The 16,089-nt window shown below is 31.6% G+C and overlaps 2 non-coding genes across 2 annotated transcripts; one reads left to right on the top strand and one right to left on the bottom strand.

The window, feature by feature from the left end:
- The first annotated feature begins 3,229 nt into the window (after positions 1 to 3,229).
- LOC126019783 (U6 spliceosomal RNA) lies at positions 3,230 to 3,335 on the top strand. The gene has a single exon (XR_007499406.1). It is a non-coding gene; the product is annotated as a U6 spliceosomal RNA (small nuclear RNA).
- Positions 3,336 to 10,783: 7,448 nt separating this feature from the next.
- Positions 10,784 to 10,947, bottom strand: LOC126019884 (U1 spliceosomal RNA). Its single transcript, XR_007499496.1, has one exon. It is a non-coding gene; the product is annotated as a U1 spliceosomal RNA (small nuclear RNA).
- Between the last annotated feature and the right edge of the window lie 5,142 nt (positions 10,948 to 16,089).

The following is a 16,089-nucleotide window of genomic DNA, read 5'->3' as shown; positions in this document are numbered from 1 at the left end:
AAATTCCAAAATTCAACTGTTGTAGGAAGGTCCTACATAACCCTGAACTTTTGTCATAATGGCTTGAATTAAGTTTTGTTGGCTCTGAAATTAACCATAAACCCCAAAATATGGGTCCCACTGGACCAATGGATGGATCTAGGCCAAGCTTTGTGTCACCCTGGCAAAACAAACAAACAAACAAACAAACAAACATGAAACGAGGGTAGGCTTTGTGCTACCTGACAATAACATGGGGCAAAAGAAAGCTCTAAGGATCAGGTATGATGTCTTAAAGTGATAATCACTAACTAGAAGAAAATGAGGGAAAAGGAGCCTTTTAATTTCTCCAAGACCTAGAAGAAGGATCCTTCAGATCCTTTGGTATAGGCGAACTAAAAAGCTTGCCTGAAAATTGCAGTTAAAAAAGTATGATCAAATGGCTCCTGGTAAAAGCTACCCTGATTTAATCTAATTTAGGTTAGATGTTTTTATCCCAGTTATTACTGTGCATAAGTAAAATACCAGCTACTTTTACCACTTCACAATAAGCTCTGCTCTGGGTATATTGGCTCTGCTAAACCATAAAGTTGGTAGCATTGGTACTACTGATTCTGAAATCCTCTTGTGAAGAAACATAGTACTGCAAGAAGTATGACCTAAGTAGCCCCAACTCAATTTTTTATGTTTAGCAAACAGAAAAGGGGAAGATATAGCTAAACACAAAGGACACACACCCTGATTTTCCCCCCAAAGGAGACTTTGCTCTAGATTCCTCTTCCCTTCACCCAGCACTTTTGAGATGGTAAGATACACTCAGGCTTGATTAGAGATCCAACTAAGCTTGATTAGCATGACATAGGTACTTTTGTCTGTTAATTACATTTGTCAACATCCCATGTGAATTATGTCTAGTCAATAAAAGATAGTACTGGGAGGACACATGGTGCTTGATCCATGAGGATAAAAAGCCCCTTGACCCAATGTTCTTCTCGTTGATATCTGTCTTGTTTTTTAGCCCTCGCAGTGCTCCTGCTTCAGACCCAAGGGTTGGACTATGATAAACAGGGCTTTGACATATATGTATATATTTTTTCCTCATCTCTGATTGAGTATTAGATATAATACCTAAAATTTGTGCTGAATATTCAGATTATAGCATTTATAACACTACTAGTATATTATTTTGTCTTAAAAGTTAAGTAAAAATAGCAATGGCAATCCATGTGTGATTAATTCTATGATAAAACAAAATCTTGACTTTTTACTTTTCTCTTATTTTTATACATTATTTTAAATTTGATGATAAATATGAAAACATTATTGCCCATAATTAATTTTTGTATTAGCCAAACTTCTTTTAGATATTTATGAATTATTTTCCTGGTGTGATTTAGAATAAATATTAGATAGCTAGTGAGATACAACTGTGAGTAAGGTAGTTGCTTTGCATTACCTTTAATTTTGGGCACTATCTGATAACAAGAGCCAGCAAGAAATGATCCCTAAACACAGAGAGTAGTAAGCCCTGAGCACAGCTAGGTGTTTATTTTCTATGACCCATTCCCAAGATAAAAATACTAGTATTATGACACTACTGGTCCATAAGTAGTTTTCAAATACTCAGTCTTAACTCAAAAAGACAAGAACATTTCTCTGTCACTACAACTCCTTAACATTGGCTGTTTTGAAACTTTTGATAGGTACTCTTCTCACAGGTGAAACTCTCACCATTTTATGACAATGTCCTCTGTATCAGCCTCTTTGTAAATCAATATGGATATTTTTCTAAATAATGGGAATAGAACTCTCAGATTGTCCAGTGTTACAAATCCTTGGCATTTATTTAAAACATTAATTTGAAATGTATTCCTATTTACTCCTATGTTCAATGCTGCAATAATTTAAATAACCAAGATGTTAAAACTACCCAAATGCCCAACAATGGATGAATGCATGAAGAAGTTGAGATAAATATTTAAAATTAAATACTATTCAGCTTTATAAAATCAAAATCATGCATGCAATTGGCTGCACAATGGATGAATGGAATATATAGGATAAGTGAAATAAGTCAGAAGAAAAAGGGCATATATATTATATATATATTAAACATTCTCACTCATGTGTGGAATGTAAAAATATAAATCAGTAGTAACAAAGTTTCAAAAAGAACATAATGGAAGAACTGAGGCAAACAATTGTGTTGAGGGTGTTTAGAGACAAGGGTTTTAGTTCTCTAGGGGATGAAAGAAAGGCACACTAGTGATGAGTGGTGAGTATGTTTTTGTAATTATATGAATTATATGAATTATATAAATAAGAAATTATTAACAGTACTATAAAAACACAAACTCAAATAAAATTTAAAAATAAAATTAGCTTTATTTATATTTAATTAATATGTAACAAAATAACAAATTTTAAATATTAAGCATTATATGGACATCTAGCAGATAGTAAAATTGATATAGTATTTATCTTTCACAATGTCTACCTCTCTTTGGTCCTCTGTATCAAATATTGTCTTCCATATATGTCAGGTGTGATAACTGAGTAGAAGTTATTCAAAAAAAAAAAGAAAGAAAAGAAAGAAGGAAACAGTGAAAGAGAGAGAAAGGAAGAAATATAGGAAGAAAGGAAGGAAGGAAGGAAGAAAATGGAAGAAAGAAAGAAGAAAGAAAGAAAGAAAGAAAGAAAGAAAGAAAGAAAGAAGAAAGAAAGGAAGAAGGAAGGAAAGGAAGGAAGGAAGGAAGGAAGGAAGGAAGGAAGGAAGGAAGGAAGGAAGGAAGGAAGGAAGGAAGGAAGGAAGGAAGGAAGGAAGGAAGGAAGGAAGGAAGGAAGGAATAAAATGGAAGAAAGAAAGAAGAAAGAAAGAAAAAGAAAGAGAAAGAAAGAAAGAAAGAAAGAAAGAAAGAAAGAAAGAAAGAAAGAAAGAAAGAAAGAAAGGAGGAAAGAAAGGAGGAAAGAAAGGAAGGAAAGGAGGAAAGAAAGGAAGGTCGGATGAAGATGGCTGGATGGAAGAAGGAAGGAAGAAAGGAAAGAAGGAAAAATAGAATATTTTACAAAGTTGACTATTTTCTTTTTAGTATGACAGAGAGGAAAGAAAAAAGAAAAGAAAGCAGAAGGAAGAATAAAAGTAAAGAAAATGTTTTATTGCAAACAAAGGAAGAATAAAAGTAAAGAAAATGTTTTATTGCAAACAATCAAAAAACAAAATTCAATCTAAAAAATTATTCCTAGTATTTTAGTCTCACTTCGGCAGCACATATACTAAAATTGGAATGATACAGAGAAGATTAGCATGGCCCCTGCACAAGGATGACATGCAAATTCGTGAAGCGTTCCATATTTAAAAAAAAATTCCTAGTATTTTATTCCATTTCTATTAAGGTATAATTGTTCTATATATAGCTGGAACATCTCCATAATATTCAGGATCAAGACAATGACAATTAGGAAATAGTTGAGTCATTTATTTTAAAAAATGCTATGTATTTACATATAGCATTTCAACAATTTAGTGATTTTATCTTTGCTTTGCAGATGATCAAGAATAATTTTCTCATAAAAATATTGTATTCAAGGCACTGACAGAACTTTACAAGAAAAAAACATCTAACCCCATCAAAAAATGGGGAGAAGAAATGAACAGACACTTTGACAAAGAAGAAATACACATGGCCAAAAGACACATGAAAAAATGTTCCACATCACTAATCATCAGGGAGATGCAAATCAAAACAACGATGAGATACCACCTCACACCACAGAGAATGGCACACATCACAAAGAATGAGAATCAACAGTGTTGGCGGGGATGTGGAGAGAAAGGAACTCTTATCCACTGCTGGTGGGAATGCTGTCTAGTTCAACCTTTATGGAAAGCGATATGGAGATTCCTCCAAAAACTGGAAATCGAGCTCCCATACGATCCAGCTATACCACTCCTAGGAATATACCCTAGGAACACAAAAATACAATACAAAAACCCCTTCCTTACACCTATATTCATTGCAGCTCTATTTACCATAGCAAGACTCTGGAAACAAGCAAGATGCCCTTCAACAGACGAATGGCTAAAGAAACTGTGGTACATATACACAATGGAATATTATGCAGCTGTCAGGAGAGATGAAGTCATGAAATTTTCCTATACGTGGATGTACATGGAATCTATTATGCTGAGTGAAATAAGTCAGAGAGAGAGAGAAAAACGCAGAATGGTCTCACTCATCTATGGGTTTTAAGAAAAAAGAAAGACACCCTTGTAATAATAACTTTCAGACACAAAAGAGAAAAGAGCTGGAAGTTCCAGCTCACCTCAGGAAGCTCACCACAAAGAGTGATGAGTTTAGTTAGAGAAATAACTACATTTTGAACTGTCCTAATATTGAGAATGTATGAGGGAAATGTAGAGCCTGTTTAGGGTACAGGCGGGGGTTGGGTGGGGAGGAGGGAGATTTGGGACTTGGGTGATGGGAATGTTGCACTGGTGATGGGTGGTGTTCCTTTTATGACTGAAACCCAAACACAATCATGTATGTAATCAAGGTGTTTAAATAAAAAAAAAATAATTAAAAAAAATATTGTATTCAAGGCCAACCTGTCAATTCTTTTTTCTATTAGTTTGGCTGATGCCATCCCAGACTTATGTAATTATATTCTCCAATATTTTGTTTTAACAATATCAGAGATACAGAGTTATATAAATATAATCTCATCAGATTGTGGTCATGTAATCTATGAAATTAGATAAATTCAACATAAAATTCAATTGTTTCTCTATTCATAATTTTTGTCAAATTGGTTGAATGGCTAAGGAAATAGGATTAGATTAATCAAAGTGTTATTGAGGCAGCAGTTGGAGAATCTATAATTGCCCCACAATTAAATAGTTATTTTTCTGTGTTTTCCCCCATATTATTTCATTTCTTGTAACCCTTAGCTTAAAAAAAATCATCTTTTTAGAAGGAAGATATGCGATATCAGGTAAACCTTTCATTTCCCACTTACACAATTTTTTCAAGTTTTACTTAGTCACCAGTCAAACAAGGAAAATTGCATTTAAGTAGCAAGCAACCATAATAATTTATTGGCTACTTATCTTATTCACTGAAATAGCAAATACAAAAAGCATACAAGTTTTGTTAGAAATATAAAATCATTTCTGTAATGAGTTCAGGTGTATATGAGACAACACACGATTTAAAAGAGGGCAGAAATTATAGGGCAGAGTTCAATGGCTAGGTTCAGAATTATAAGAGATACTGGGTGTTAGATAATGACAGAGGTAAATAGCCCCAGGGAGGGAATATATTAGCTCAAAGAGAGAATATTAATGTTTCAAGACTCTTGACTCTATCGGGCCCCTTGAGAATGCTAGTGTAACACTAGTGCCAGACAGTGTCTCTAAGACAATAGAAGCAAATATACATCGTCAGTGCCTTGAAGATTTCTGGACTGAAATTTCAGTGTTATTTTTATCAGGCTTTTTATTCAGTTTATATAAAAGAAAATCCTTACAAAGAACATTGGGGAACACCATAGGAAACCTATAATTTGCTTAAACAACCAAGTTTTATAAGAAGTTGATGGCAGTTGGTCGAGCAGTCTTTTCTTTTACTCTCCAATTTAGAGGGAAATGCTGCCAACATCTCTCTCACTAATAGAGGAACTAGTCTCGATGCTTTAGGAAAAGCATCTTTGGTGACAGAGTGAAGAAAAGAGCACAGGAACTATCTAATTGTCAAGTCTACATCCTAGCTTGATCCTGCCTCTTTGTTGGCTCCGTTCAACAAATAATGCTACTACTGACATCTATCATATAATACATTTAGTTTGAGCAATTGGGACAAACATGAAAATAATTTTTTTTCTTGCCAAAGAAAATCTTACAATCTGGTGCAAAATAGCATCTTGTCAACTTATGGACCAAAACAAAAATGATATCTAATATGTCAAACAACCAAAACTTTCTTGCTTATGAACAAGAAGTATCAACATTGTTGATGGGAAACTTTGCACTCTGAACTATCTTTCTGTTTTGATAGATATTATTTTCAGTTGCTTTGTTAGGTTTTCATTTATAAAATAAGAAAATATTAGTATCTCCATTGAACAGATGAAGAAATTAAATCAGAGACTTTAATATGCTTGGGCTCGCAAAGTTAACAATTGGCCAATTAAAATATTAGCTAAATGCTAATATATTCAACAACAAAACCCATTTTTTAAAATATAATGTAAGGATACATTGTAATTATAAAAGCAGATAATCTATCAAAAAATTCTAAGTGTTCACATATCAATTTTGTTTGATGGGGTCGGACCAACCCAATTGTTCTCTGGGTTTATTCCTGGCTGCATGGAAAGGTAACACTCCTGGCAGAAACCAAGAACCTACCTATGTGCTACCGGGATTGAATCTGGTCAGTTTCATACAAATCAAGCACCCTTCCCACTGAATATTTCTCCAGTTTTCCTATGACCTCATTTTTAAGAAAAAATATTAAGTTGATATATAACATATTAAGGCGATTTTCTTGAATTTGGCTGTGACCAGATACCTGATTTGAATCTCTTAGACTTCCAGTAGAAGCCTCTGAGTATTGAACCAGTTGTTGCCCGAACATGAAACAGAGACAGAAACAGAGAAAGAGGGAGAAGATAATGAAAGAAGCATATAAGAGTTAGAGTTAAAAATGTAGATGTAAAAAAAGAATAAGTAGGTATAATTAGAAAGGGAAAGGAACTAAGATATTTTGAATCAATGTCTTTTTGAACATGAATATCTCTTCCCAACAACTTATTTTTTCCAGCCTTCAAAAGGAAAAGACTGCTATTCAATAAATCCTCTTCAAGGGTGAATAAAAGCCATAATCTTAATAATGTTGAAAATATTTTCAGAATTCAAGTAAAACATGAGAACAAATGAAAACTCAGATGAAAATTAGAACCTAAAGTTTTTAAAAATTCAGGTTACATTATAAACACAAGGGCTTTGAAATAATGACAGAATATTATTTATGAGCTTTAATGCTGTGAAATTAAGGCAATGGTTTCTGTAGCTATGAATTATGATTATTTGTGAATGTAATAATTTGTGTCCCAATCTCTAGCACAGAATATGCAAATAAAAATAAAATAGAGGTTGGAGTTAGATATATTCTCTTGAACCTCCCATAAACTTATCCAATTATCCCATGAAATCATACTTTTAAGAACTCCAGGTTCTTTAACTTGAGATTGAAACAATTATCTTTTCATCTGTACCTCTAAAGACTTCGGTGATCTTCTGTCTTAAACAAAGAAAATTGAAGTAGTAATAAGTTTAAGACTGGCTTTTATTTTGGGGAGATATGATTTTAAATTCTAAGTTTCTTCTTATTTTGAATACACTACCTAATGTTCATTTAATGACATTAAAATAACACAAACATTGAAGGACCTCTACCATAAAAATTATAAATGTAAAGAAGTTTTCACAATTGCTAGTATAGAAAACAACTTCAAAGTGCTACTCCAATTAAAAGATTTTAAAACACTGTCTTTAATAACTTAACCATCAAAAGAGTCATATAGCACTGTTTATTATAGTCTTAGAGCTATACCCTACCATGATAATGTAGTTTGATATTTCACGAAAACCTCAAATTAAATATATTTAGTTCCAAAAACAAATTTAAACATTACAACTTAAAAAGTCTTTATCATATAGGAATTTTTGTTTTGCAGATTACATCTTATTTAATAACACAGTATACATATTATTTATCTTTTAATTTAGATCTAACATAATTATAATTCTTTGTACATTAACATATTAAATCATTATATTTGTCTAGATATACTTTGAATGCTACTAAAATAAATAAATTCATAGAAAAATAATTTTTGTTTAGCAAAAATGTTCATGTATACTAGATCTTAAAAATTCATAAATTATTCTGTTTGGAAATTAAACTATTAATAATAACTTTTTTATTATTGAGCCAAAGTAATCATATCATAGGTGAAGTGCTTGCCTTTCACTTACCTGACAGGATTTTGAATGCTGGCACCATATATTTTTGCAAGCACAGATAGACAGGAATGATCTCTGAACACACTAAAGGAGTGATCCTAAAGAAATTGAGTGTGGTCCAACACCCCAATAAGCTAAAATTAAATATTTATTATTTAATTTATGCTATACTATAAAATTATTTTAGAGACAGAAATAAAATTATTCTTGTGAAATCATATTATTTTGTCAAACCACAAATTAAATAAAAAAAGTTAAACTATGATTGTTGTTCTTTAAAACACAGAAGGATTACTATAAAAACCTACATTGCATATGAGGAATTTTCTTGCAATTAAATATTAGATTTTCTGCAATAATAATATTCAATTATTATCAAAAATTATATATTAAGAAAACTTTATCTTTTATAAATAAAATATCTTTTAAACACCTGAACACTCAATTTTTTTATTTTCTAAAAGTACAATATCATAAGAATTTACAGTGATTGTAATGACTTAAGATTTGAACTCTAGTTTTAATATGCAAAGTTTAAAAAGGTATTAATGTTGATTAACTATTTTTAATATGTAAAGTTGAAATGACAAAGTTTTTAAGAATATTGTGATAAGTAAAAGAGGTAAAGTGAACAGGAGAAAGAAGATGATCAGACGTTTTTAAAAATAAATATCAAAATTATGGTTAAATTTGGTATTTTATAAAATCATCATATTATGATAAAGAGATAAAACAGTGTGTAAGGCACTTGCTTTGCATATGCCTGCCCAAATTTAATTCCTGTAACCCTATTTATTTCCCTAAGCCTACCAAGAAACACCCATCATTATAGAATACAAATAAGTAAACATTGTTGACTCTGTTTTCTTTCTGTGACTCTGTTTCTCCTTGGGTGTATATATTTTTCCATCTAAATAATCATCTTTTTATTCCGTTATATTTGCAACATCTACAAATCTGCACTTTATGTGAACAAAAGTTATTTTATAGGACATGAATTTTACCAAATTCAATCTTGTAATTAGAATTTGACAAATAAAAATAGAAAATTATAATTTAGAATTAAATTAATAAAATTGTACTAATATATTCAATTAATTATATAATTATATAATATATTAATTATATAATATTCAATTAATAATGTTAAATTATAGTACTAAATATAAATCATAGTACTAAATTGTAACTATATAATACTAAAATTGTATTATAGGCAATAGTGAAGTAGTGTGAGGGTGACTTGGATGGCAACCATTATTTTATTGAATATCCATTTTGTGCTAGAACAGGGGTCCTCAAACTTTTTAAACAAGGGGCCAGTTCACTGTCCCTCAGACCATTGGAGGGTCTGACTATAGTAAAAACAAAACTTATGAACGAATTCTTATGCACACTGCATATATCTTATTTTGCAATGAAGAAACAAAACAGATACAAACACAATATGTGGCTCGCGGGCCAGAGTTTGAGGACCACTGCGAGTCTAGCAGATATTTAATACAAAATGTCTATGAAAAATTCCTATATATGTGTTTTATTACCATTTCAATTACATAAACAAAGTTCAGATTAAGTGACTAGAAGTTGAATAAAAGTTATCAAGAAAAGTGACTGGAATGTCTACACAACAAGTGATGGATTACCTACTCTATTGGAAGAAATGTATAAAAATCACTGCCAAAAATATAATTAGGAAAATTAAAAGATTAAATAAAACTAATAATCCAGCATACTTTAGCATTTAGAAGAAAAGTCAGTACTCTAACTTGCTAACATAAGAACATCATCACTGCAAATCATTTATATAAATTGAATAGAGTTACCATAATGTTTTCAGTTGACAGAAGGTGTACTTGGTCCTATGATTCAAATATTCCTAAATCTACTTACTAGATGTGCCGCCAATCATGCTTATGAATCTTCATAATTAATTCTAGTTTGCAAATAGTGTAGTGTTCATCAAATGTGGATTCGATTGAACCCACTATTATTACAACCATGTTATAACAGTCAACATATCAAGATAATTCAATTATTAATAATATAATATACCAAATAAATAACATCATCATTTTCAAAGCAATAGTTCACAGAATAAGGGTATACATCAGTTGCCAGCCCATATTTTCACCATTGAACAGATAAACAGGAAAGAAAACCAATAAGAAAGAAAAAACCATAAAAAGATATTTGAAAGATACAAGTCTAAAAACATGTGCATTCATTTTATCTACTAAACTAATAATACATATTCTTCTCCAGTGCAAATGATGCATTATTCAGATAGATTAGATTATAGAATGGTATGAGTTTCAAATAGACAAAAGTATAAATAATTGGGACTGGAGAGATAGCATGGAGATAAGGCTTTTGCCTTGCATGCAGAAGGTCGGTGGTTCAAATCCCGGCATCCCATATGGTCCCATGAGCCTGCCAGGAGTGATTTCTGAGTGTACTCAGGAGTAACCCCTGAGCGCTGCCAGGTGTGACCCAAAAACAAAACCCCCCCAAAAAGCATAAATAATTAAAAATAGAAATCCTTTCTTAGATCAGAAAGTCATGAAGGTAGAAAATAACTATAAAATAAAATTTAGAAGAATCTTGAACAATTGAAATATAATCACCACGCTGCTCAGTCATCAGTCAGTCATACCAGAGCAATAGTGCAGCAGGTAGGCTCTTTCTTTGCATGTTCACTGTTAGATGACATCCAGCTATTACTCAAAACAAAATTATTCCCCAAATCCTCTCTTTTCTTTTTTTTTTTTCTTTTTTCAGGGGAGAGCGTGAACGCAGTCCCTCACTACCACAAATTACGCAGTCGAGTTTCCCACATTTGGGGAAATCACAGGCTTCAGCACATCCGGAGTGCAATGGATAAGCCTCGCCCTGGGAAAGCCACCTTCATGATCATGGTATCTCCCCTGCCAGGTAAATATCTCTCTTTCCTTTTTAACTATATCTGTGATATGTAAAAGTCCACCTGGACTTTTTTTATTCTATCTACCCTTCCATATTTTGTTGAATTTGTAGTGGGAGAATAAAAAAAGGTCTGCATGGCAACCAGAAGACCATGAGGAGAGAAACAAACTGGCTTGGTTTATTAATTCTTCATAGCTACCTAATTCATACCCATTCACCTGGGGTTGGAAATACAGTGCGTGAGGTGATTTAACAATGCGGGGTTATTTTACAGTAACATAATCATGTTTCATTACTAGGGTACACATGAGCCTTGACAGGTGTTATCCCTGAAAACAGAGCCAGGAGAAAGTTCTAAGCACTGCTGATATGCCCTTTTATCTGAAAAAAGGAAAGTAAGAAGTAGTAATGGCTAAGCTTAGATAACCACATTGAGAGGCCAGTGAGATCTCATTAAGGTTAAGAATATTTCAGGGATCCTTAATATTTTGATTTTTGTTTTCTGAAATTGGGTTTTTATTTTATAATTTCAGTTAATCTAAATTTTGTGTTCTGTACATGTGATGTTTGACTTGTACCATTGACTGTTATGGAAGTTCAGCGTTATATGTCTCTCTCTACACTGTGGTGCACTTAACTTGTGGATTCTTTTTATACTAAAAATGTAGAATAAAGACTATTTAAAAAAAAAGAAGTAGTAATTGGTCAAAGGGAAAATAAAACAAAAGCAATAGCTTTTTTTAAAATGAAAACAATAGAGCAAATTATCATTACTTTTTCTCCAAAACTATGTTTGTTTCCCTGAGAATTTCCAGAAGTGGTCTCTGAGCACAGAGCTAAGATAAATCTCTTAACACAGCTAAATGTAGTTAAAACCCTCAATATAAATAAATTACTTTTGAAACACAATAATAACAGCACTAACTGGGAATTTCACAGCAATGTGGACTCACATCATAAGATAGAAGAAATTTCAAATCAAAACATATCATCACAGCTGAGAAACTAGAAAAGAACGGCAAATGAAACCCAATAAATGAAACAAACAATAAAAGTATTCAGAAAAATGCAGAAATAAATAAAACGGAAACTTTTGAATGTCAAAGAACACAGCTAAAATAAAAAGATATTCTGCTAAAAGAGAATCCAAATTATATAAAGCAAAAACAAAGTTTAACAAATAGAATAAGCAAAGTGTAACAATAGAAGATAGAACAATAATCTCATAAAATAATGTTATCAATAAAGGAAAGAGCAATTGTTGTTTAAAAAACAATATGAATTAAATTTGTTTTTGTCTGCTAAGGGCTCTGGTTTGGTTGATGGATAATAATTTGGAGACGTTAGTGGAAAGAAGTAAACTAGTGATAGGATTGGTTTTGGAATATTTAATGCCTGAAACAACTAAATTATTAACAACTCTTTTAGGTGAGAGTTTGTGTCACACCCAGATGTGCTCAGGGGTTATTTCTGGTTCTGAACTCAGGAATCATTTAGAGAACTTGGGAGACCATATAGGATGCTGGGGATCAAAACTGGGCCAGCCATGTGCAAGGCAAGCTCCCTACTTACCTATTATCACTTGGCTCTATGAATGACTTTTAAAACCTCATATTACATAAAAGTGACAAATAAACAATAAATGTATACATATGTAACTATTTTTCCTATTTAAAAAATAGGAATTGATGGAATCTATTGAAAAGTCTAGGGCTTTAGAAAATGATTATTATACTTTGTTTTGTTTGGGGTCACACTTGACATGTGCTGAGTAATCACAAGTAGCAAGATATTATATGTGGTGCCAGGAATTTAAACAGGATCTGCTGCCTGCAAGGCAAACACCTCATCCCTTTACAGAACTTTTCTGTATTTATTGTATTGGTTTCCAAAGGATTGCTAGGAAGAAAGAGGCTGGCTAGAAGTTGCTCAAGTACAATGGTGAAAGGTGAGGTGAACAAGAGGTGGGTCCAGTGTAATATTTCAGACTACAGTTATACAATAAATACTATTGCAACTATGTTAAATCAACTATAATAAAAGAAAGTTTAAATATAAAAATAACCATGATGCTTTGGATTCTACTATAAAATTATTCTTCAATTGAAAATAATTTTTTCTAATTTAATTTTATTAGAAAAAATACCAACTGTCTTTTCACAAGGTTCCACTTATGAAGAAGTAGAATTATCAGTGAGTATCCATGATACAAAATTAGTGTGCCCTCTAAGAAAAGTTCCTTTTCATTTACTTCAGGAAGTAGAATGAAACCTAATATCACATGCTACATTTCAACTTCAAAAAGCTATTTTGCTTGCCATAGTAATCATTTCATTCCTTCATCTACTACTAATGAATAACTAAATAGTATGTAGTAGAATTTCAATTTTGTAATGTCCAGTGTAAAACAGTTCACAGATTTGTAATTTAAGGATAGCTTTCTATTTCTAGACATGTTGTGAAGCTAGTATATGGTCCACCTTTATTATCAAAATCATTTATTAATATGGTTCATTTCTTACAAGTAATGAACCAAGAGTTTCATATTAATATTAACCCAAATCTAGATAATATTAATAATTCATAATGACCCATTTATGTTCCAGGATCTTTTTCAGGATATCAAATTTCATGCAATTCTCATAATTTCTTGGCTATGCCTATTTCTCTGACTCTTCTAATTTTTTATGACCTAAAACTCAACAGTTTTAAGGAGTAATTTAAAAAAAACTTTATGGACCATTTATTTGACATGAATTTTCCTGGCTTTTTAAATTGTTAGACACTAATTATGGATTTCAGGGAAGAAGGCTGCAAATGTAAAATGTTACTCTTAGACCATCAACTACAGGTATATTTATTAATATGACATTATTATTAATGTCAAAATTGATCTGGTAAAGGTATAGTTTTTGAAATACCATTACTTTAAAATAATCTATCATTCTAGACTTTTTGCAAACTGTTTCTGGAGAAGGAAATCACTATGTGCAGCTGACATTATCAGGTGGTGTGTCATGTCCTATTTCCTAGTGTTGTGAATAAAATTTAGAATGCCTTTGCTTGGAATATTTGAGTCAAACATCTTTATACATAGCCATCAATATTATTTTCAAATATATTTAGAAAATTATTAAAAATAATTTATACAAGTATACCTAATCTTACTTTTTTCCTAACAATATAAAACAAAATGACATTTGTGAATAGGCAGTCATTCTTTTTCTTTGAAACATCAACTTATATTGCATTTTCATATAAAAAACTTCAATATTTACCCTCACTCAGACAGAACACAATAGCTTTGAATAGGTAAAGACACAAATGCCATTCATCATACATCATACATACATAGTATATATATGCTCTGAATCACATTCCTCCATTCCTCTGCTTAGTTAATTATCTTGCAATTCCAAAATAAATATCTCCTGAATTTAAATATTTGGTATTTTCAGTTTTTTTTTTTTTTTTTTTTGGTTTTTGGGCCACACCCAGTGATGCTCAGGAATTACTCCTAGTTATAAGCTCAGAAATCGCTCCTGGCTGGGGACCATATGGGATGCCGGGGATCAAACCGCGGTCTGTTCTATGCTAGTGTGCGCAATGCAGACACCTTACACCCTGCGCCATCGCACAGGCCCCACTATTTCCAGTTCGTAAATATGATAAGGTTGCTTTCCTTTCTGTTGATACCAGATGTCATTTTCTGTCACTTGATAACTTTTTCATTACTTAAGGCTCTGCATCATCTTCCAATTTCAACTTCTTTACTTCATTGTCTCTTAATAATAATAAAGGTGTCAGGCGAAGTGCATGAGTCCATTCATTGCATGAGTCAAGACTGCTCTTAATTCTCTTGCTGGAACCAGTTACAAAGCCCAAGTTGTTGAGCACTTGCCTATCATGTGAAAGACTCAGAGTATAATCCCCTACAATATAATATACTTCTCTGCAATCCCATCCCACACTGAAATTTCTGACTCCTTAATGAATCATCAGCTCCACTGTCTCCCTCAAAGTCTATTACATTCAATTAATTAAATTGCCTGTTCAGTTAAATGCAAATCCTTGTCAGGCTTGTCACACAATTGTTCAGCACCACCATGTCTGGGGATTTGGAAGACTTTTTCTCTATATGTTAATGTTTATTTGAATTCTATGAAAGATCAATTTCATACAAACAATAGGTATTCAACCTAGAATGAATTAATTATTTTTAAATTTTTCATTAACCATTCTTATTTTTACAAGTACTTCCAGCACAAGTATTTCATCAATTCAGGTGAAATATCACCATATTTCTTAAATAATAAAGAAAACAAAATACTGATATTTATTCCCAAATATTAGGTGATAAAATTTCACTTCCTACAATTAAGAGGTAAAATAAATGGGGGTTATTTTATAATATTAATTATATTTTATAACTTTTACTGCAGTACATAGTACAAAGAATATGATTTAATCTTTTGCATACATAATAATAGTCATAAAGCTAAATGATCTATACTACTAAGCCGATTTATTTTTACTTTTGTTTTCCTGTACCATTATATATTACCTAATAGAAATATTATGACTTTTTTATAATTTCTAATTATTAGAAGCAAAGACTTCATGCTATTTTACTTTTTATTGGGCATTTTCTAGAGCAGACTATATACCAAATATTGGCGAATGGGAACAATTTAATAGGGCACCACTCCTATAATCTTGGTGCTTCCCAGTCTTAGTTTCTCTTACTATCTCTTTCCCTAAACAAAGAGTTTTATTAATTTAACAAAAACAAAAAAATGAATGAAATAGATTTTTTTCCAAGACTGTATTTTTCCTAAACATGTGTCTTTCTGTCTCTTGCTTACTTTTTTGGTCTGGAGAAGCCCAGGTTTTCTCTTGAATAAGTATTTTTTTTCATTCTCTTCCCTCATGCATTACTAGGTAAGTTTCACTCTCTAAAATAATATGAAGAGGAATAAAGAGAAAATGAATAATATAATGTTCCCATATTAGATATATAAGTATATTTAGTCTATATTTATGGCAAAATAAGATAGTTACAGAAATAATACAATACTAAATTATGAGAAAAGTTTAATAAAATAGGAGCTATCTCACCAAAGTCATTTGAGACAGGAATGTGCCTAGTTCTAATTTGA

Source organism: Suncus etruscus, chromosome 9, assembly GCF_024139225.1.
Source record: "Suncus etruscus isolate mSunEtr1 chromosome 9, mSunEtr1.pri.cur, whole genome shotgun sequence".
Classification (NCBI taxonomy): domain Eukaryota; kingdom Metazoa; phylum Chordata; class Mammalia; order Eulipotyphla; family Soricidae; genus Suncus; species Suncus etruscus.
The sequence above is the reverse complement of the archived record's forward strand: the minus strand, read 5'-3'. Positions and strand labels throughout refer to the sequence as shown.